At 37.1% G+C, this 22968-nt stretch overlaps 1 pseudogene; it reads right to left on the bottom strand.

Moving 5' to 3' along the window:
* Positions 1-1457: 1457 nt before the first annotated feature.
* Positions 1458-22968, bottom strand: part of LOC148022334 (eukaryotic translation initiation factor 3 subunit B-like) — a 28351-nt pseudogene continuing 6840 nt past the window's right edge.

The raw sequence follows: 22968 nt of genomic DNA on the forward strand, positions 1-22968 counted from the left end.
CAAATTAATCACAGAGAGATATGCTATGGATTGCGAAGCTAGAGGGGGTGACAATACTCGACCTGTGATTTAGACATGGATGCTAAAACAAGGAGATGTATACATACTTATCTATGGATTTCAAGAGTTTCACCAACCTGAAAAAGAAATGATAGAATATTCAAGTGATTGTCTTTAAGAGGGCGACATATGTAGAATGATGAAGCAAGTTTTCAATCCTAGCAGACTCCATGTGTTGCTAAGTATGATATATAGGTTGTTTAGACCAAAAGAAAATGTATGGGATCCATGAGGCCCATTTGACTTGGCTAAGCTTCCATGAACTTGTCATAGGGTGAAGCCTATCTCCTTGATGGAAAAATGAATCTCAGCGGTAATTGTAGTATCTCTATTTCAGCCTAGTCTCCTTCTTGGAACTTCAATTGTTCCTAGGTTCAAATTGATGGTTTATCAAGGTCTTAGGTTTCCTTTAGCCCTAACCTCCTTCTAAATTTATAAGTGTTTTCTATAAAAACTTCTTCAAAAGCTGCAATAAAAATCCTCTTAGTGAAGGATCTGTAACAAAGGATCTGCAAAAGTTTCAAGAAAGGACTTACACAATGAGCATTCTAAAGCTATACCATAAAACCATCGTTTAATGTTACCTGACCTTCTTTTAGTTTCAAGAATTCTTGTTCCTTTCCAAGCATTGAGCCACCAGGGATGGGCTCAACTTCAAGAGGGGATGGTGTTTTAGTTGAACCAGGTGCTTAGTCCTGAAACCATACAAGACAAATAGCTTAACATGCTAGCCAATCGTGTTTCAATATAAGACTTGTGGTAACCTTCCATGAAAATAACTTCCAACCTTTCCAACATTTACTACTATCTTGTTGTATGGATCAATGTCCATATCATAAATTGTGCCACAAGAAGCCATTTCTTGATGATAACGTGTACTCTTAATGCCCACTACCATTGCCTCTATGCTGCAAAACACCACTGATATGCAGGCAAGTGGTTTTACCATTGGGCCAATACAAAATACACCCGAGAATCTTAAATTCCAGAGTAAAAAACATGAATTTAGGAGGAATCCATTCTTATTTGCACTAGTGCGCAGCAATTTGAAACCACCCCAAGAAAATTTTGCTGCAATGATTGAAGTGGAATGATCATCTAATGTCTCGATCACATCAAAGTTTTCGAATTCAAAAATCAAGTGTGCTCAGAGAAGTACTCTATTAGACAAAGTCTTCAATAGCACAAGACAATAAAAATATCTACCTCCAAAACATGAACTCTGAAAGTGAATTAAATGACCACCATGTTGACAAAGGATGATAGACTATGAATGTAGAAGTCATAATACTTGCAAACATCATATATATGTATAAGACAGTCTCTACCATCAAATGCCAAAAGGGAAATTTGAATGGCATTAATGTCAACACCTGTGAGGGCCACAACTCCAAAGATCAGAGTAAGAATCTCTGCATCATGCGCTTCCAACCAAGTATTACCACAAGTTCTAGAATAGTATCACCAACCACCTGTTAAATAATGTTGTTAAGTAGTGCCTTCCTAGCACCTTTAAGTCCAACTATGATGTTTACTAAAAACATATACACATTTGATCAACCATTGCTTACCTTGAAGTTCACAATCTGAAGGGACTCTAGATCATTTACATGAAGATTGCCATTTCGATCACCAGCTGCTAGATAATGACCATCAAAGCTAACACTTAACAAACGAAAGCCCTTACATGAGTCTGAAGGATCACTTGACTTATTTGAAACTATCTTTGCTCCTAGCTCAACTCGCTTGTCTACAGAGGAATTATAAGAATAGGCTTGAGTAAGAGCCACATTGTGAGGTCTACTACCAAACTAATTTTGGGCAAAACATAGCATTGCAATGTCTTTCTTGAATGACTATTTTTCATCATGTGGATGGCAATGATATCACAAGAATCTGACCACCTCTCTGTGCTTGCCAATCTCTTTGCCCCATCAAGGGTAGCCAACAATGAAATAGATATCTATACACATGAAGATGCAACTGATCCTACAGTCAATCTTGTTGCCCCAATGCATGGTGGAGAAGAAGAAGATGCAACAGTGGATCCTGCTGATGAGGATGAAGTAGCCCTTCGTGTTGTTGTTACCCATGGCACAAATCTGTGCCTTATTACTATTTTTTTTTTACTAGATGATGGGTAAGATAATTCTGTTTGTCCATCTTTATCAAAATCTGGGTAACTTAAAATGTGTGAAGTGTGACAACTAAGAACAGGGGCATATCCATTACTGATCTGACCAAGATAACTCATAATTATCATTTCTTCTCAATTGCCCTCATGACACCCATGATGGCAGGATTTTTGCTTGTTCCATTAGCATCAAGTCTATTGCTAATTAACATTCATCAACTATTGATTGAGCTTCCATAATACCATTGTACAAGGTAAAACTGCTATAATCTCTATTACAACTATCCATAAACCTCAAATTATTTTAGCCTCCTTATCTTTTGCTATCCTATTGAACACATGTTGCGCTTCTGAAAGCAATCTACATTGCATGTACCTATCCACAAGTGTGTTTCCCATGTAAAGCTCTTTGTCCCAATCCTTTCTACATACTTCAGCATGTAGATCTCTACCCACTTCCAAGGCCCCTATATAGTGCCAGAAGCTTTTATACCAAGAACCAAAGTCAATAGATCCAGAAGGACACATTCTAATTGCATTTGTTGGAAACACTTCAGTACCTCTTCATTGAGCCCATTTTCAGCATATCCTTTGATCAATATAGTCTAGGAAACTGCATCTCAAGCTGGAAGCTCATCAAATGCTTTTTTCCCTCCCTTTAGTTATGGAGCCACATCTGCCATACATGTCAATTAATGCATTGCTTATTGAGAGATTTTCCAATCTTGCCAGCCAAATTTTGGCATGGAGTCACCGGCCCACTTCCAAGGCTCTAATGGTTCTAAGCTTTCAAGTAGAGAATGAAAGCTAGAGCATCTCTAGATACACCTTCCAGCTGCATCTGATCAAAATAGCTGAGGGCTTTATCATAATGGCCATGTTCAACACATCGCGCAAGTAGAGATATCCATAGGATAGCATCCTTAACTTGCAGTCTGTTAAATAGTTGACATACTTCTCTGAGCAAGTTGCATTTGGCATACATATCCACTAGTGTGATGTTGACATGGAACTCTTGCTCCAAGCCTTTTTGAGTGATTTTTGCGTGTAGTTCTTAGCATGTTTCCACAATCCATATGGTTGCACAAGATGTCAAGCAATAAACATATGTGACAACATTTGCATGCAATCCTTGGAGCTGCATCTGTTTGTAAGAATCTAGTATTTCCTAATTGAGACCCTGTTCAGTATACCCTACAATGAGCGTAGTCCAAGAAACCACATTTTGAACTGGTAGGCTCTTGAAAACTTTGTGTGCTTCAGTGAGGGAGCCACATTTTCCATACATGTCCACTGGGGTGCCATACACATTACTTTCTGCATCCAATCCATGCTGGAAGATATTAGTGAGTGTTTGCCTACCCACGGTAGCATCCTAGAGCCAAGAGCAGGCATTGCATAGGGCCACATACATGAATTGACCACATTGTGCTCAATGCAAGGGCATTTGGTGGTAGAGGTGGAAGGCATGGCGCAATTGATGTATGCAGAGATGAGGCAAGTCCACAAGTTCTTGGTGGGGGAGGGTAGGCCATGGAATACATGTTGGGCATCATGCAATTTCCCTGAGGTGGAAAGCGTAGCTACTAGGTAGTTGCTCTGAATAGGGTGACAATAGGTCTCTCCTTGTACCATTTGGAGCTCATTGTTACTAGATAGAGCTCTTTGTTTTACACATAGCCATAGTTAGTTTCCTTTCTTATTTTGCTTTGTGCTACATATTTTGCCCAGTTAGTTGTACCATCATACACATGATTGTAACTCATGGTCTCATAGGTCATTTTGGCCTTTTGTACACGTTAATATATCATTTCATTTCTCTCTCTCTCTCTCTCTCTCTCTCTCAAAATGCAACAATTGCAAATGAGCTCTTCCTTTGCCTCTTGGGTTGTAAACCCTTCCCTGACTAACACTCACTCACACTCCCTCCCTCAAGCACTCACAAGAAAGTAAGAGAAAAGAAGGAGAGACAAAAGAAGAGTCCACTTTTCCACACACCAAAGGATGAGATTCTCATTCACTTTTTGAGTTTATATAAAAGTCCTCATCCCATTGGGCACCCATCCCCTTTTTTACATGACCAGCCATCATGGCAAGATCCTCTTTTCCCATTCCCTTCTAGTTTCCCTTTCTGTTTACCCATGCCCTTCTACCCATTAGAATTTTCACAGGAGGGAGCCCGATGCTCTTTTTCAAAAGTTTTATGGATGCCTTGGATTTTAAAAATCTACTTTTGCCTTTGACTTAGACTTTGAGGTTGCCCTTGCACTTTTGGCCATTTCCCTTCTTGCTTCTTTTGTTGTGTCTAATTTCCTTTAGGGCCCCTCTTTTAGGTGACCCAACTTGCACTTTTCCACTTCTTTCACTTTCTTCTTGTGCTGAGGTTAACAAACTCAAATGCATTTGAAGCATCTCTCTCACTTAAATTTGGTTGTAGTAGAGATCTTTAGAAAATCAACATCATAACTCAGATACTATTAGAAGCAAAGTTATACTCAGCATTTCTCAAGTAAAAGGATATACCTTGCTACTTCAATTCTTTTATTGCAACCACCTCCTCCTAGTTTGAGATGCTCAATATTCTTGAGAGATCTTTGTTGATTTGGAAGGACTAAACTAGCTTGTTTTCTTCTCCAATGAATGATTCTTCTACTCACAATCTTGTAGTTTTTGCAACAACTCATCTCTATATTTTGTTAGCAAGTGATTTTCCAATTTAAGAACATCATTCTCTACAATAAAATTAAACATATAGCCCAAAAATCCATTATAATCATCACCAATAAACCACATTAGTGAAGATCTATTATAAAAATAAGTATTATTTTTATAAGATCTTTACAGTATAATCTTCCATCCAACCAAATATCGATATTTTGTTCCTTCATATCGAAACACATGTTTCATGGACTCTCAAATAATTATTTGTGTTGTTATTTCCGTGATTCATTCATACTTACATTGTAGCTCAACATTAAGGTGATAGAGATCTCTTTTACCAATGTTACAAGGATCATTGGATGATTGATCTATAGATAAATATCTAATTTGCAACTTTGAATAAGAATATTGTGTGAATTCAAAAAAGTCGAAGAATGAGTAAGTAACCAACAAGGAGAAAAAAAGGAAAAGGGAGAATGAGGATGGAGGGAGGTAACAAGATGTCAAAATATTTGAGATTGAATATTCACTTTCACTTTTATAAAAACAAGGTAGGATCCTTATTAAATTAGTATTCATGATCTTTGTAGCCTAGTTTTTAGGTTTGATGTAAGCCCCACAAGAATGTTATGATAATGATCTTTTAAAAATTCTAGATATGTTTATTCATGAAAATATAAACGTTTTGAAAAACTCCAAAATAGTTATTATTTCCTAAAATATTTTATCTCTCCAAGATCTCCTGAAGCTATATTTTTACTTGCTACATTGCCAAAAGGTTGGGATACTTTTAGGAGACAAATTAGTAAGAATCATCCTATAGATGGACTAAAGACAATGAACATTGCTCTTACCATTCTTTATGAGAAATTCAATCATGAGAATGCCAATATTGTTAAAAATATCAATGCCCTTATAGTCTTTGGGCAAGAAGGAAGAGAAGTCTTGTGGTGTCAAGATTGAGAAACTCAAGATACTGTCTATTGACTTTGGTGATATGTTACTAACACCTAGAATCAATGATTCACACCTGATTGATTGTTTGGAATATGTCTCTTTTTATTAGATCATTGATTTGAGAGCATTATTTCATGTTTCTCTACATAGGAGTGGTTCATCACATACGATGCATCAAGGAAAGTGAGTGTATATCTTGGAAACAACTATACATGTGACATCATTGACATTAAAGATATGTAGTTGAAATTCAAGAATGGATCTTCATTTATGTTGAAGAACGTACGAAATGTTTCCAAACTAGTGAATAGCTTGAGTAGTGCCAGACAAGTAGATGATATTGCTACTATGATGTGTTTGGTTATTCTTCTTGGTGAAATACCAAAGATTCTATTACCATATCTCATGGTTCCACAAATTCGGAATGTTGTATATGCCTCATGTTTCTAGTAGTATAGACCATATTGTACTTGTAATTGAGATGCCCAGTGTTTCTTAGTGGGATGATTGGTTAGGACATATGAGCCAAAATTTAATGAAGGCTCTTTCATGTTGTGGTTATATTCCCATATTTAAATCCTATTTGTGAGCATTGTATATATTGTAAACAAACACATTTCTCAAATAAAAGGGTAGCATTTGTAAAAGTTAGTCTTGTAGATAGTGACACTTGTGGCACTATGCCTACTTTTTCTTTAAGAGGTGCATCCTACTTTGTCACATTTACAAATGTGTTCTCACACACACTATAGATATACCCTCTTATAAGGAGAGATGATCTCCTTTTGGTGTCTCAAATTTTTGCGACATTAGTGGAGAATCAATGTGGCAAAAGGCTTATATACTATATAGAGATTGGTGGAGTATTTCTCCAAATTATTCAATTACTTTTGTGATGAAAAAGATATGAAAATTAAGTTGAATACTCCATAAAATATTCCATTAAATGGTATTGTGGAAAGGTTAAACTCTACCATTCAAGAGAATATACATATCATGTTCTCCAATGCTAGATTGCTTAGTTAATTTTGGTAGAGGAGTGTTTATATTACAATTCATTTTATTAATAGAGCATCAAATAAGGCTATAGATGAGAAGCTTCTTGTAGTGATTTGGTCTAGAGAGCAACTTTTACAAAGGCACCCTAGAGCCTTTTATTGTGAACAATATTATTGACATATTCCCAAAATGTTCTAGGATAAACTTTCTCTTAAGTTTGTTTGGTCAAAACGGATATCAATAGTACATTCGCGCATAGTGATCTTGATGAAGACATTTACATGTGGTAGCTAGAAGATTTTGTTGAGAAGGGCAAGGAACATTTGGTGTTCACATTAAAGAAGATCCTTTATGGTCTTAAGTAGTCGCCAAGGGAGTGGTATACGAAGTAACATGCATTTATGCTTTCTCAAGGATATAAGTAATGTGAGATAGAAAATTGCCTCTATTGTAAGCAAGCTGTGGATGCTAGCTTTTTTATTCTCATTATTTATGTGGATGATATACTAATTTCCAACAAAGAGGTCATGAGATAGCTACATTAAAGTCAAATTTGAATCCATAGTTTGAAATGAAGGATCTAGGAGAAGCCAATCAAATTTTTGGCATGCACATTGTGCAAGTTAGAAGTAAATAATTTATCTTAGATTGAGTAGATTGGTAATTTGCTTAAGCATCTCAATATGGAGAGGGGGAAAGTAGTGAGTAATCCATTGCCTCCATATGTGAAACTTGACTAAGAGGATTGTTCCAAATGAGATGAGAAATGGCTCAAATGAGTAAGGTGCCTTATTCCATAGCAGTGGTTGACATGATTTATGCAATCATGCCTATTTCTATAGACATGGCTTTTCCAATGGGATTAGCTAGTAGATGGCACATATCCAATCCTTGAAAGGAGCATTGGGAGTTGGGAAAGGAATCAGGAGGTACTTGAATGGTACTAAGGATATGTGCATTTTCTTTGGGGAAAATTTCTAGTGTATATAGTTACATGCATATAGATTCTGTAGGTGATTTGGACAAAACAAAGTCTTATTCAAGCTATGTTTTTTTTAGTTTGGTGGTGCCATTTCATGGAAATCTCATTTGAAATATTGTATACTTATGTCTACCACAAAGGTTGAGTATGTTGTAGCATTACAAGCTTAGAAATGGGCCATATGGCTTGCTTGTCTAGTAAAAGATTTCGGCATTACTATAGAGATTCTAGTTTCTCATGTGATAGTTAGAGTGCTATCTGATTGGCACCAAATCCAATGTTTCATACAAAGACAAAGAATGTGATGTGAAGTATGCCTTCATAACTCATGTGCTTGAGGACAAGCAAATATGGATTGTTAAGCTTCACATATATCACAATCCTAGAGATCTTCCTACAAAGGGCTTATCCTCTTAGCAATCTACACACTATCATGCATTGATGGGCACTGGGTAGACATGATTTTCAACTAGTATTTATATGTACATATATAGTTACATACATTATCCATCACTTACAAACACATTGAAGTTTAAGTGGAAGGTTGTTGGGGTTGAAATTCAATGTGCTTATCCCATACATTACATGGATGGAGGACTTAGGGGCAACTGGATATACACACACAATTTTTGTCTAGCCAGTGGTTGCATCACTAATTATAAGAAGACTATCTTCAAGTCTCTACACCAAACACCACCCCATGTTCGTTTTGCAAGCTAGATGTAAATAGATACCTAATGGTGTACTTTTCGAACTACTTGGTATCCCATTGGGCTTTAATGTCACCATGAAACAAAGGTGGGATAGAAACTAAAAATCATGTTGAATATATGGAAAGGAATGCATACCAATCTCTATGCCAGAATGTTTGTTCAGATTCATTATTGATTACTAGCAATAGTCTATTTTTTGGCTTGTTGGACCCCTTGTAAGCTTCATCTCAAAAAATAGCACTCATGGGTAAGAAACTTTTCTATGGGGAGGTAATGAGGATGGAAATAGAATTTTCAAAGTAGCTTCCCAAACCTGCACACTTCGCGATGCTAATGAAGGTGGTCATTATCTCCTAAATAGTTAAACCTTGGCAAAAGCTGGCTACCAAATGGACTATCGAGAGTTTCTCTTTAGAGGATTATTGCGCCACCTTAGTGAAGCTATCCATAAAATCTTGGCCCAACTTTTCTCTTTATGAAATCATGTTCAACAAAGCTCTTTTTACTCCTAAAGGATCCTCTCTAATTTGTGTTTCTAAAAGCTTGGATGGAATACAACCCCCTACTTATCTTCCAGCTGATGAGCATTTCACAAATCTCTCATGTTTAAGAATACTCAATTTGGTTCAACCAAATCATAGGCATCATTCCCTCTAGCTATCTCACCAAGGCTCATAAGACACACAAGCTTGGCTATAGGTATTGGAAAAGCATTCATTAAATTGTGTTTCAACAGCAAAGGGACACTTCAAATAAGACAAATATTGGGAACCCTTCTTGCAATGAGATGATGAGGTTGTCTTCATAAACATTATATCCTTTTGTGGTTGATTCTTCATAAAGCCATTTGGATAGCTAAGAAAGCTCTCCAATTTGGGAAGGGAAATGGAATATGCACAAGATGTAAAAAAATATTTTGAAACTATTTTTTCCATGCCCTAGACTGTCCCCTTAACTCCAATTTTCCTTTAACAATTCAACTCATGCTTATTGAGGTTCATCTAGCTCCCTTCACTTGGAGAAAGATTCTTCTTTGTGAATGCAAAGAAATGGGCTCATTGCTCAGGCATAAGATAGGGGAAACTTATCTTTGGCAATCCTGGTTAGAAAGGAGTGCTTAGATTTTTCAAGGATGGATTGATGGCCTTAGGCTCCTCATGATTCACAAGTGTTCCACAATAGCATGGTCTCTTTGGAAGTGCATCAAGGATACTAAAGAAGTGAATCCTTGCTTCAAACAAGAGAGATGGAAAAATGGTTTTCTATTCCGAGCAAAAACTCCTCAAATGATGAAGGGGTTAGGGGTATGCAAGGTGTCTTAATCTTTTGCAAGGCTATGTAATGGTGCTCTCTTGAGTCCTCACCTCCCTAGAGACCTTGTCCTTCTCTCTTTGGCTTATATATATATATATATTCCCTTTTTACCAAAAAAATGTATAACAGATTTATTTGGAATCTGCAAATATACTTAACATAAGGTGGGATTCATATAAAAAACACGTGACGTAGAGGTTCCTGCCAGGTGGCACGGAGTGTGACATAAAGGTGCGAAAAGACACATGACGACATTGTAATAATAATTTGTAAGTCCGGAGTCTTGAATGCTGACAGAAAGGCCCGTGGAAAAGGCCAACATGTGCCACCTTTGCTTCATAGTCACATCAGAGCCCATAGGAATACCTAGCAACTAGCTTCTATCAGCCACCTGGGAGAGGGACTTATCAGGGTTTTAATTCCTATCTTTTGAGGATTTATGACTGACCCTGAAGCTCTCAACAATATATTTTCTTGCATGCTGGAAACCCTCAAAGACAGGGATGAAACAACCTGAGAGGTTTGGCAGAAATTTCTGATGGAGTGGGGATGGGGATAAATTCAAGATACCTAAAGTGTCTTGGAAGATATGTACAACACCCAAAAAGTGGTCTTTCTAATCTTCATAGCATGGCTAAAAAGCTAGCGGCTAAGTGGATTGCAAGAAGCCTGAACAGAGAGGAGGAAGATTGGATAAACCTTCTGCATGCCGCAACCAAACATTTCCAAGTGTCAATATGCTCCAAGTGGAAGGGACTTGATCCTCTAAGAGTAGCAATAAGCCCTGTAATATAAAAACCAAAAATTGTTCTCAACTAGCCAAAGGAATTTGGGAAGCTTGGTTCAAATACAAGGGTCTCCTTAGGCCTTCTTCCCAAATCAATCTCACACTCCCTTGGAGCTCCAGAGGTTCTATTTGGTTCAGCTTCTTTCATGGAGCAATAGAAGACCAAGAGGCCAATCTGGCCTATAAACTATATAAAAAGGGGATTAAAACTTGGGGTGACATATGGGACTATAAAGACAAAAACTGGATTGAAGAGAAAAAGATGGGAGAACTATTTAACCTCAAAAAACATGAAATTGATTTTTTAAGGGGAAGGAAAATGTTATGGGACCAACATAGAGCAAAAGGAATAAATCTCAACCAACAATTCAACCATAGAGGGGTGTGTTTGCAAGGAGACAAGTCACTACTTCCACTGCCTGATCTTAAGATAAACAATGCTCAACTGTGCTACAAACTTAATGCTAGATGGCATATTAATTGGAATGTAGATCAATGGAACTACAGATTCAACAACCTGTGGTCTGCCTCTATCCAACCTAAAATTTCTTGTCTGATGTGTTTGATCACGGCGAAAGGCCTTTTGACCAATGAGAGGGCTCTGAAAGTTGGCATAGGAAATGGAATATGCCAAAGGTGTGGTATCCAGGTAGAATCTATCCCTCATTTGTTTCTTAATTGCTCTCAGAATACTAACATATTTCGTTTACTGCAGGTTTTAATCTTGAAGTGGCACCCACTAAGATCACTTGGAAATAATTATTGTTAGGGGAAATTTATGGTGTACCCCCCTGTCTGGAATTGGCTGAGAAGTCTCTATTTATGGAACATATGGATATGCAAGAATAAAATGGTATTTGAAAAGCAATTTGCTGATCCTCTCTGGGGTTTTAAGTCTAATTTGCTTTTGCAAGATGAAAATGAGGTAAAGAAGGCCATTCAACAATGTAAAGACATCAAGAAAGAAGTTCAGCAGATGGAGGTGGCAGCCATGATTGCAGAAATTTAAAAAAAGGCTGCATAATAGAATCATGAAGAATGAAGAGAAGACACCTTCTCTAAGGACTACAGTAATAGAACTAAGTTTAGAAAAATAGAAGAAAAGCTAGCTCATGCGTTTTTGGACTTGTTCAATGATAAAGATATGGTCTTTTTTGATCGAGGTTGCTCCCCTGTAATGGAGCTTGAACTTCTACATAACTTGTAAATTTTCCTTTTAATACATACTTAAAGCTTCCTACGGAAAAAAAAGAAAAGGTCGACATGTGACCTAAAAGTACCCGCTACGGACTTTGACACGTGTCACAAAGGCACATGCCACGAACGTACTAAAACATGCTAAAAGACATAAAAGTACTACCATGAGGAGAAATAAACGAAACTATTTCAGACGTACCTAGCTCAAGAAACAGTAGAAAAACCAACCACCGCTTTAGGAAAATCAAAAGCTATCCACTAAACTAGAAACGAAGGAGCTAGAATCGTCTTCCGGCAATTCGGAATGTGCAGCTGCATGCACCGAATGAGGATGAGACAATTATTGGGCGATATTGGTGGTAAGAGTGCGAGGATGGGGATCAGATGGTCATGGGGATCAGTTAATGTGGCTGCTATTATTATTATGGTGGTGGTGTGCGGCCTGCTGGGCGTAGCGAGCGGCCATGGCACCATGGGCAACCCCATCAGTCGCGCCTACAGGTGTCGCCTAGAGAATCCAGAGAGACCCACATCAGCAGCTTGCTAAGTGGCCGTGGCGCTGAGTGGGACTCAAGCCTTCTATGATTGGAATGAGGTCAAGCTGCCTGACGCAGAGGTACCAAAAGCAAGAGTATAACATGAGGTTCACTCAACTCACTCGTAAGTGAACACTACTTGAAATAATCAAGGAAAAATCTCAAGAAGTTAATCTGAAGAACTCACCGATACACCAACCTTTTCCACATGAGCCACAAAAACATATTAGACACTCATGAGAAGAGCAGGCAACCTAGAGTTCATAAAGGGTGTAATGTTGAATTAAGCATAAAGATTTTCCATTAAAGAGAGAAAACATGGGAGAGAGGATGCAACACGAACGAATAGTTTTCACACAATTCTTTCCCCCACTTGTTTTGAGGACAAATGTAGTTTTTAGGGAGGAGAAATGTGACATCTTTGGATTATGGATTTATGGTAAAGAAGGTCCTAAAACAAACACTACTTGTGGGGGTACGTAGTGTTATAGATAGCAACCCATTGATATATTAGAATACTCTAGAGAAGGCACATGAAGTGCTAACATGATAAAGGGGCTTCCAATTAATTCATCCATGGAAGGGAGGATGAGGAGCATTCTATCATTTCTTACTCTAGCTCTCAAAATTTGTCAAGAATAGCTAAGGGGCTTGTAGAATAGTTCTGTTACAACATCTTTGTAAGATTGATAGAGCACCTAAGACTTTGAATTGTTGAGAGCTTTATTAATATCATAAGATATTTCTTGATGGCTAGAGCTCTCCTTATGAGCTCATCCATGAGTCTATGAAATTTTAACACTCCATGGGTGTTTTTTTTAATGAAGGTGCGATTATCTCTTAGGGACATGAAGAGCTTTAAGCTTTGGTGATTTCAACTCGCCAATGCAAATGGTGCAAAATTACCCTTGAGTACCATCTTTTCCCACATGGCCATCTTTTCCTCATCTTGCTATTGCATGTCAAGAGTTTTTTTGTTGGCATGTGTGCGAGAGTTGGTTTGCCTTGGTGTGTGTATATTTCTCTATCAAGGAGGAAGTTATGGATTGGTAATTCATTTATCTATTTATGAATGTAAATTTTTCCTTTTGAGGAAAGCTTTGGACTTACCGAGTCCAACCCAACCATAGGTCTCGACCTGTCGGGGATGGATCCTCGTGCTTCCCTTGATAGAGTGTTTTTAATTATCTAATTACCTACCACTTTAGATTTGACATATAACAACAGATTATTTGATTATCTCTTAGCACAAATTTGTTACAAGTCTTTATTTCACGACACAAAAAAAGTGTAAAGTAATTCTTTCTCAATAGTTCATTTGAGAAAAAATATCTTTTTACAGTGTTTTTTATCCTGGCTGGATGTAATGTCAACCCTAAGGTATTATTATTTCCATGTTCAGCTCCTAGACCAGTATTTGAACTTCGAGAATACTATCTAGGTTCCAAAGGTAATTGATTGTTCTTTGTAAGAGTCTAAGGAATTTGTGACTAGAGCCCCCTTAGTATTCTCACCTCCTCCTGCCAACTAGAGTTTCCTACAATAGGACCCTTCGTGTCATGATAGGTTTGTACTCACTGACACAAAAACAAAGACCCCTTGAAGTAGGTTTTATTCAAGCTGACCTTGGGGAGGTCTAGCACCATCAAAGAACACTGCCTCACTCGGCGCCTCTGTGCCCATCAGAATACTGCCTCAATATCTGTGATTTGTACTCGGTTAACTATCTCTTAGCTTGATAATTTAGGAAAGATTAGTACCTAGTTTACAATCACAAATATCTTACTTCAAATGCATTATACACAAACTTTTCAAGGATTTTGTTTTCAAGGCAAATCCCTTTTCTAGAATAACAATATAAGGGCTAAACTTAGCGTAAGTGACCACATCTTCCAATATTTTCTCTGCTTTTTCTCCCCCTTGGAATCTATCCCAAGATAAACTTCAAGAAGGGTTTGTTTCTCCTAAACTTCTATTTTTTAAATCAAGAAACTCCTGTGATATTCTTTTTCTTTTTCTTTATGTAGTTTTATGGGTCATTTTCTAATGATAAGTTGACATTCTTGGTTATTTTTATTATGAAAAGTATTTTTAAAAAATTCATCGAAAGACTTTTTTAAATGAGAATTAGCATCTGTATTTATCAATTAGAGGTTCCATCAATTCAATACAAATCAATCTTTTTAAGTCTTTCGGAATGTCTAGTATCTTCTTTGCATCCTATTTCCAATACATCTTGTACAAACCCAAATTATTCATTGGAATTTGCGGTTAAGAATTTCTCTAGGATTTATTTTATGCATGAGATTTTTTAAAAAATCATATTCTTACGAATGCAGCTTTTTGTTGACCTTAATATTTCAAATAATAATCAAATATGGTTTCTCGGGATTTATGATGAGCGCTTGATTGATGTTGGTATTTGTAGCTTCATTTGTAATCCTAGTACTCACCATTTTGTTTGTAATAGTCACACTCGCAATGTTATTAGTAGCTCCTGCTTCCACAACCTTCATAAATTTCTTATTCGATACCAAGGTTGGATTACAAGAGATGGTGATTATTAGAAATTGGGAGAAAATCTAGTCGAGCATAGATAATTTTAAGAGCCAACGTATACTTTCATGTTATAGAATATGTGGTGAAACTTTTATTTTAGACTTTTGAAAGTGTGGATATTTGTTCTTTAAACCAAAGATATCCTATAATCAGTTGGTGGATATTTTTAATGAAAAAAATAAAATAATAAAAGGTTTAAAGTGTCAAGGAAAAAGGATGTCATTAATAAGCTGCTGAAAAACTATGGAGATTTGTATATTAAATTGGCTAAGTAGGAAGATTCTGGGAAAACTGGTCATTCACAGGCTCCGCCTACGAATATTTTCCTGCGTAGATGCATATGGTGTGATAGCCCTAAGCACGAGCACAAAGATTGTGAACAGTTAAGAATGTTATGTAAAAAATTTTGATTTTCTGGCTAGATGGAAAGATCTGTGCAACCAAGACTAATAAGTATATTGTTATAAATTTTGGTAAGGGTGGAATAAAGAAGCTTTTTGAGGATATGACTACTTTGACATATTATGTAGCTAGAGTAGGAGATGCTTCGACTTATGGTGTTCAAATTGAAAAGAAATCGACGTGTAAATCAAAGTTAGGGATTTCTGCTTTACAGACTAGAAATACGGACTAAGTGTAGCAAGCAAATTTATTTGGTTTAAGGAAGAGCATTACAACAAAGATTGGGTGGGGATCTCCAATTGATAAATATTGAGTTTATACCTATTTAACAAAGAACCTAGGTACATATAAGGAAAAGCAAAAAAGGGATAATACTTCCAAGAAGACTACAGGGGGTGAGCCTATAGCACCACCTTCTAGACCACAGCCTGAATAGAATAAGGAGGATGCAGAGAAGAAGTAGAAGAAACAAGATGCTAGTCCAAAGAAACAACCAAGTTACAAGCTTGCTTCAGATACTAAGTCCGAAATGGATCTTAAAAGTGTATTATAGGAGAGAATCTTGAATAGCAAGATTGAAATCACCTTAGGAGAGATTTTGGGAATTGTAAAGAGAGTTTCATGAAGAAATTATAGACATCATAAAGAGAAAGAAACGTGTGATTTAGACTATAGAAGAGCCTCTCATGCAGGGTATCACAATTGAGGAGCTAACTAAGGAGAGTGATGATGAAATTCTTGTTGAGAGTGTTGCAGTATATCCAAAGATTGTGAAGAGTATATAAGCAGTGCATTGCAGAGGATCATGTACGTGTAATGATTACCTACATTGTGGGATTCTCCTGTACTTGCAAAAGAGCCAAATTTTCACTAGGTTCCTCTATCCTACAAGATGACGGTGGTAGAAGGAGAGAAAAGCTCTCGCCTCCTAGTAATGATGCTTTTTCTTCAAGATTTATTGATCTTTCAACTGAGAGTTCTGTTAGTTTTCACAAAGTTGCAAAGATGTCTAGATCTGCCAAGCAATATGCATGAAGAAAAGAAAAAGGATTGAGAAGAGCAAGTTTATTGCAAGATGAGGAGTGCATTGATGGGATGTATGATGGGTTGTCTTATGCAAATACTATTACAAAGATTTAAGATATGTTGAAAACACGTTGCAAAGTGGTTTGAATTTTGTGCAAGTACATTCCCTAGATATGCACCATGAGATTGTTGATTTTATGCAACAAAGAGGGTTGGGTGCTGAGTTTTCTCAACAAAAAGAGTTATTTGCTTACGTGTTTCAGCAAACAGAGAAGAAGGCTGAATTATTAGCCAAAAGAGTTACAGGGGAATGAGTTATTTCAACCAAAAGAGTTTTATGCTGATTCATTTTAGCATACAAAATTTGGGGCTATTTATATGCAGTCCAAAGAGACTATGAATGATTTATTTGAGCTGATAGGGTTGGGTACTCCCCATTTGCAGAAAAATTTGGGTTTACAAGAGAAAAAGAGTGAAGCCAAGGTTCAAACCAAGTACGAAAAAGTTGACAAGAAAGTGAAACCAGTTGCAGGGTTGTTACCTCCTAGCAATGTTGAGAAAATGAAGAGGGTTGCCAAGCAACTAAATTTGAGGAATCCAAAAAATATTTTTCAATAAAGACATTAGCAAAATTGAAGATTGGGAATGGGGAGTTCTTGCTTCTTGCAAAGAGACAATGCTTTAAGGAGTATATGCTCACTACTAATACAATGAATGCAAAAGAGACACTGAAAGAGCATACTAATGATACCTTGACTAAGAGTATTAATACTAAAATACTTGAGAATGTAGATGAAATGGATAAAGTGCATGTAGATGGTATAGACTTAAGATGATACAAAAAAACCAGAAATTTTAATTGAGGGTGTTCATATGCAAGATGCAAAAGTTAGAGAGGAGAGAAAAAAAGACATTGTGACAATGTTTCTTGTACAAGACAAAGATACTTTCATAGGTGTTCTTCCCAAATTAATCACAGAGAGATATGCTATGGATTGCAAAGCTAGAGGGGGTGATGATACTCAACTTGTGCTTTAGACATGGATGCTAAAACAAGGAGATGTATACATACTTATCTATGGATTTCAAGAGTTTCACCAACCTGAAAAAGAAATGATAGAATATTCAAGTGATTGTCTTTAAGAGGGCAACATATGTAGAATGATGAAGCAAGTTTTCAATCCTAGCAGACTCCATGTGTTGCTAAGTATGATATATAGGTTGTTTATACCAAAAGTAAATGTATGGGATGCATGCCTTATTGGTTGATTATCCAACAACCATTTGATCCAGGAGGAGGGATATTGTTGTAGGTTACTGCAGTAGTCAAGTTGGAACAAAATTGAAGATCTTGAAAATTGTTCTATGTCAGCAAGGATTTATGGTTGCCGAAACTTTTACAATGGGCTTCTATGCCTAGGGAAGAGGCCTACCAAGTTTGGTTGTCATTCGACTTGGTATGCGAAAGTTACAGGGAAAAGAAGGTCGATGTTTGTCCAAGACTGCGTGTAGTAAAATACAGTTGCAAGCTATGCAGAAAATGTTAGGGTCTGAAATATTTGAAATTTAGTTATGAGTTCTTCACAACTCTTGTAGATCAAAATTAAGGCTACAAATTTGCAGAAGAAAGCTCAACAATCCAAGTTACAGATCAAAAGATAGGGGCAGTTTTCTACAAGGTGGTCCTATAGGACAGTTTTTTTGGGCACAAAGAGATTGAATCTAAAGGATGTAAAGTATTGTATGCGATATATACTTTAACAAAGGTCGATAGGACTAACATGAGGATACCTCGAGAAGGGAAAAGGTGCAAAGTGTTTAAGAGAAGAGATATAGAAGAGTGTGCAGTGGAGGACTTAACAAAAGAAAGACAAATATGATAGGGTAGATGAAGATGCACCCTTTTCCTTTCTAGGCAGCCTCAAGGCCTAGTGCTATTCACCTTGGCCACACATGTACATTTTCATCCCTTTGATGCTTGGGTGGTGCTCATTAAGCCCCATATACCTTCTTTACTACTCAATGAAGTACCTAGGATTGTTGCTTGACAAAGGGGAAGCTTATTTCTTTCTATTTCTTACTACGGACAGTTGTGGTGCTGCCTAAGACTAGAGTATCATTGGGTGGGCTAGAGGCATGCATCGTCCTCTCTCTTTTCTAAGCCATGATTCTCTAACTCATAGGTGGACTACTAGAGAAAACTCCTATTTGTAGGATTAGAGATGATGTCTATACAATTGAAACAAAAGGGTTCTATGGAAACAACCTGTGTAAAGATACAATCCAAAGTTCTTTGAAGAGGGCAAACGGAACCACTGTTCAATCAAAAAAGGTCTAGAATTAGCCATGTTGAGAGTTTGAGGTCTGATACATATATACTACCTTAACAGAATTAACAAATGTACTAGTTTGTCCAGCCACCAAACAAATCCAAAAATTAACAATATTGATTGATATGTAAATTGCTTCACTTATTGGTGTCAGAATCTATAAGACTTGCCTAATATTATCAGATAGAATTTGATGGGTGCTGTAGGGAAAGAAGTTGTTAATGACAACGACCGATGTGAATGTTATTAAAGGAGCTGATTGTAGATTACAACACAAAAAGGGACTGCAATTCGATGAGGCCAATCAGTTAGTAGCCTGTAGCTAAGGCGAGCCACCCTCCTTCTACACCCTCTCTGCCCAATTAGAAAGTTCTCCAAAACCAAATAGGCCTAGATTAAGAATGTGTAGCATCCTATGAACCAACCCCCTTTGGGAGAGGGGGGTGTATGAAAGCAGACTTCAATTTTTATTTGTATATCTAATGTGATCGACCATAGGTTAATGATGTGGATATTTGATGTTGGCATATTCCATGTGATATACAAGTTATTTAAAGCCAAAGGAGATTTCTTGCATGTATGTGTATCCTCTTGGTCAACTATCGAATGGATATTCAAGCAAGTAGGAGACTACAATGTACAGGCAGGGCTGAACTGAAGATGTCTAAAATTATTTTGATTTAGAGAGGATTAATGGTAACTGACACATCCAAAATGGGCTTTTATACCTTGAGAAGGGTCCTACAAAGTTTGGTTAATATCCAAGTTCGTATGCAAGAGATACAGAGTTGTGAAGGTTGATGTCTAGCTAGGACTACATGCTATAATGAATAGTTGCAGGTTGCGCATAAAATTTTAGGGGCTGAAATCTTCAGAGTTTGGTCCAAGTATCTCAGATAAGTTGTAGATCACGTGCAAGCCTACATTTTTCTTTTTAAAGCTTGGTGATTTGAGTTATGGTTCAAAAGATGCAAGCAGTTTTCTACAGGGTGGTCCTATAGGATAGTTTGCATGTGGCATATGCTTTGATAGAGACATTTGAAACTAAGATGAGGTCTTTTATCCCCCTCTCTTGCCAACCTATCACAAAGGTAGCTCCTATAGAAGAATCTGCAAGAAAGACAGCTAGCTCGATGTAGACAATACGAGTCCTGAGACTAGGAAGACCATGAATTGAGAGAAAATAGAAGCCCACGTTAAGAACATGTAGGGCCTCGCCTCAAAAACAAAGCTCAATGAACGGTCAGACAATAAAGGCAAGGTATCAACATCACTAAAGGCATTATAGGAGAATACCAAAGATATAGAGATTTCGACTTTTTCTTAATAATAAGATGCATTAATGGTAGTTACAAATGCAATATAAGCAGATGGAGCACATGACATGTAGGATGCAGAAAAACTTGATGATGCAGAGGAAAATATGGAAGAGCTTTCAGATGATATAGAGATTTAGGATGAAAAAGGAGCTCGAACATGACGCAGAGTTTGTGGATGTGGATACTACAGAGTTTGATGATGCAAATATGAAGACTGAAGATGTAGAAGCTACAAAGTTCTAAGGAATGAATGATATTGAGAAAGAGAATGTGGATAATATTAAGGGTAAGCAAATAATAGAAAATACAAGAGAGATGTTGATGCAGGTTATAGAGGATACCATTGTTTAGGATGCAAAGAAAGATGACCTAAACAAATTAAGTAGGTTAATGACGTGGATCTTTGATCTTGGCATATTCCTTGTGATATGCAAGCTATTTAAAGCCAAAGGGGATGTCTTGCATGCATTTATGCCTTATTGGTCGACTATCTAGTGGATGTTTGACCTAAGAGGGCTATATGGCTGTTGGAATCTACAGTGGACAAACACAACTGAAGTGAAGATGTCTAAAATTATTTTAATTGGGAGAGGATTAATAGTGATAGACACACCCAAAATGGGCTTTTATACATTGGGAAGGGTTCTACAAAGTTTGGTTAATATCTGAGTTCGTATGCAGGAGATACAGAGTTGGGAAGGTCGACGTCTAGTTAGGACTACATGCTATAATGAATAGTTGCAGGTTGTGCATAAAATTTTAGGGGCTGAAATCTTCAGAATTTCGTCCAGGTGTCTTTAGAATAGGTTTTATATCATGAGAGGGGCTATATTTTTACTTTTTAAAGCTTGGCGATCTAAGTTATGGTTCAAAATATATGAGCCATTTTCTACAGGGTGGTCCTGTAGGACAATTTTCTGAACATGATTAGATTGAATCTAATGGATGTAAAGTATTGCATGTGGCATATGCTTTGATAGAGACATTTGCGAGAGTGACATGAGGTCTCGTAGCCTCATCTCCTATCAACCTATCACAAAAGTGTTTCTTATAGAAGAATCCGCAACAAAGATGGGTAGCTCGATGTAGACAATACGAGTCCTGAGACTAGGAAGATCATGAATTGACAAAAGAGCCCAAGTCAATAACATGTAGGGCCTAAAAAATAGAGCTCGAAGATAATAGGGGCAAGGTACCAACATCACTAACATGCACCAAAGAAACGCACCAACATTGACGATACCCTCGGATGGATAGAAAAACCTATAGTAAATCACCTTGCAGAGTCATAGGACTAAGGGGAGTATAGAAGCCTCGAACGGATTACCTAAGGGATGTCCACTCAAGAATGGGTGAGCCAATCCTATGAACCAACTAGGAGGCAATAGCAAGGATATTAAAGGCATCATAGCCTACAAAAAAAGAGCAACCAAAGGGCATGGGATAGACATACAAGCAATAGGGGATGGTAGCTTGATGACAAAGAAAAGAGATTGCCACATGAAAGAAAGGACACTATAATCGCTAAAGAACCTCCTCATGATCCTCAAAATCCCCGTTTGAAAAAAGAAGGGCCAAAGAATCCATAACCACATCTTTGAGATAGCTTAAAAATATGGATTGAAGTTGAAATGCTATCAGCAAGGTTGAATATCACCAACAATTATCTTTTACCATGGGCTTGTTTTTGGGTATTACATAATTCACTTTCAGGATTTAGCTACTTTCAATGATTTGGAGTTGCACTAGGAACGCAAGCATTTGCAATCTCAAATTTTTCCATGGGATTCTTTTGGGTGCGGGCATTAGTGATGCAAGAAAACACATGAGCATAGAATGAGTTTTCCACTAGCTATAGCATTTTTATAGATCCAAGCTTGCTATACTAATCATCAACTTCATTCGTGGTATCCAAAGCTCTATGTACTCTAAGAAAAAAGCCTCATAAACTCCATGTGTCTGCAACCCTTATGTATGTAACTATGGCTTACAATGAAATGTCAAAAATGTGTATCTTGTAGCATGTCATGATACTCTTCATCTTTAAGTTTTACTACCACATCTTTCTTTATAGTTAAAAATCTTTCCAAGTTGCGCAACTCCCTGTGTATTCCTGCTGACTCTTTCCCAACCTATCACACATATACCAACCAGAGTGTTTGATCAAAGCACAATGAAATCATGTGTAGTCATATGTATATAGTGAAACTTGCAAGGTGCAAGTCCGGCCTTGAACACAAAACATTAACATACAATATGTAGCTTGCTAGGAACTGATTCAAGTTATGCATCCAGTTGCTCCTCTTCTAATACAGTGTTTGGATTATGTGTCTCTTTCTTAAACAAAGAAGAATTCTATTGAGAAAAGAAAATCTTGTAAATTCCATAAGACTACCTGACCAAACACTGTAACAATACGTGTTGGCATAAGAAAGCATAAACATGCACAAAGTTTAATTGTAGCTTTAAAAATGGGAAAGTAGAGTGATAACAAGCCCGCAATTCAGTTGCATACCTTTTTAACACTAGAAGATTTAGTTGGAGATGTGAAGCAATTAGTTCGACAATATTCCCCCCACCGATTCAGGTACTTTTCCAGCTTTTCTTGAAGAGTATTGAACACTACATCAAAGCCCTTTAAGACAACACAAATAGTTATTAAGAAAGACTTGCACAAGGAATAGAAAGAGGCTCAACACTGTCTGGTTGATTTGCTCCGAGGAAACACGTACTTGAATTATCAAAACACACACACACACACACAAATACTGAGGCCATAAGTAAATTGTACAGTTTGGCTAGGAAAAGAAACTGCTCCAGCTAAATATTCAATTTTAATACCAACTAAAGTCCACGACATTGTCTACTCTCAAAGATTTCTTATCAAGAATACCCATGGTCTCAATCTCATACACATTGATTTCATTCTTGCCTATCCAATAAAAATACTTATTATCTTTGCCTCCCGCCCATTTGCAACAGAAAGAAAGTC

Source organism: Lygodium microphyllum, chromosome 17 (assembly GCF_053477565.2).
Source record: "Lygodium microphyllum isolate KBCC chromosome 17, Lygodium_microphyllum_v1.1.10, whole genome shotgun sequence".
Classification (NCBI taxonomy): domain Eukaryota; kingdom Viridiplantae; phylum Streptophyta; class Polypodiopsida; order Schizaeales; family Lygodiaceae; genus Lygodium; species Lygodium microphyllum.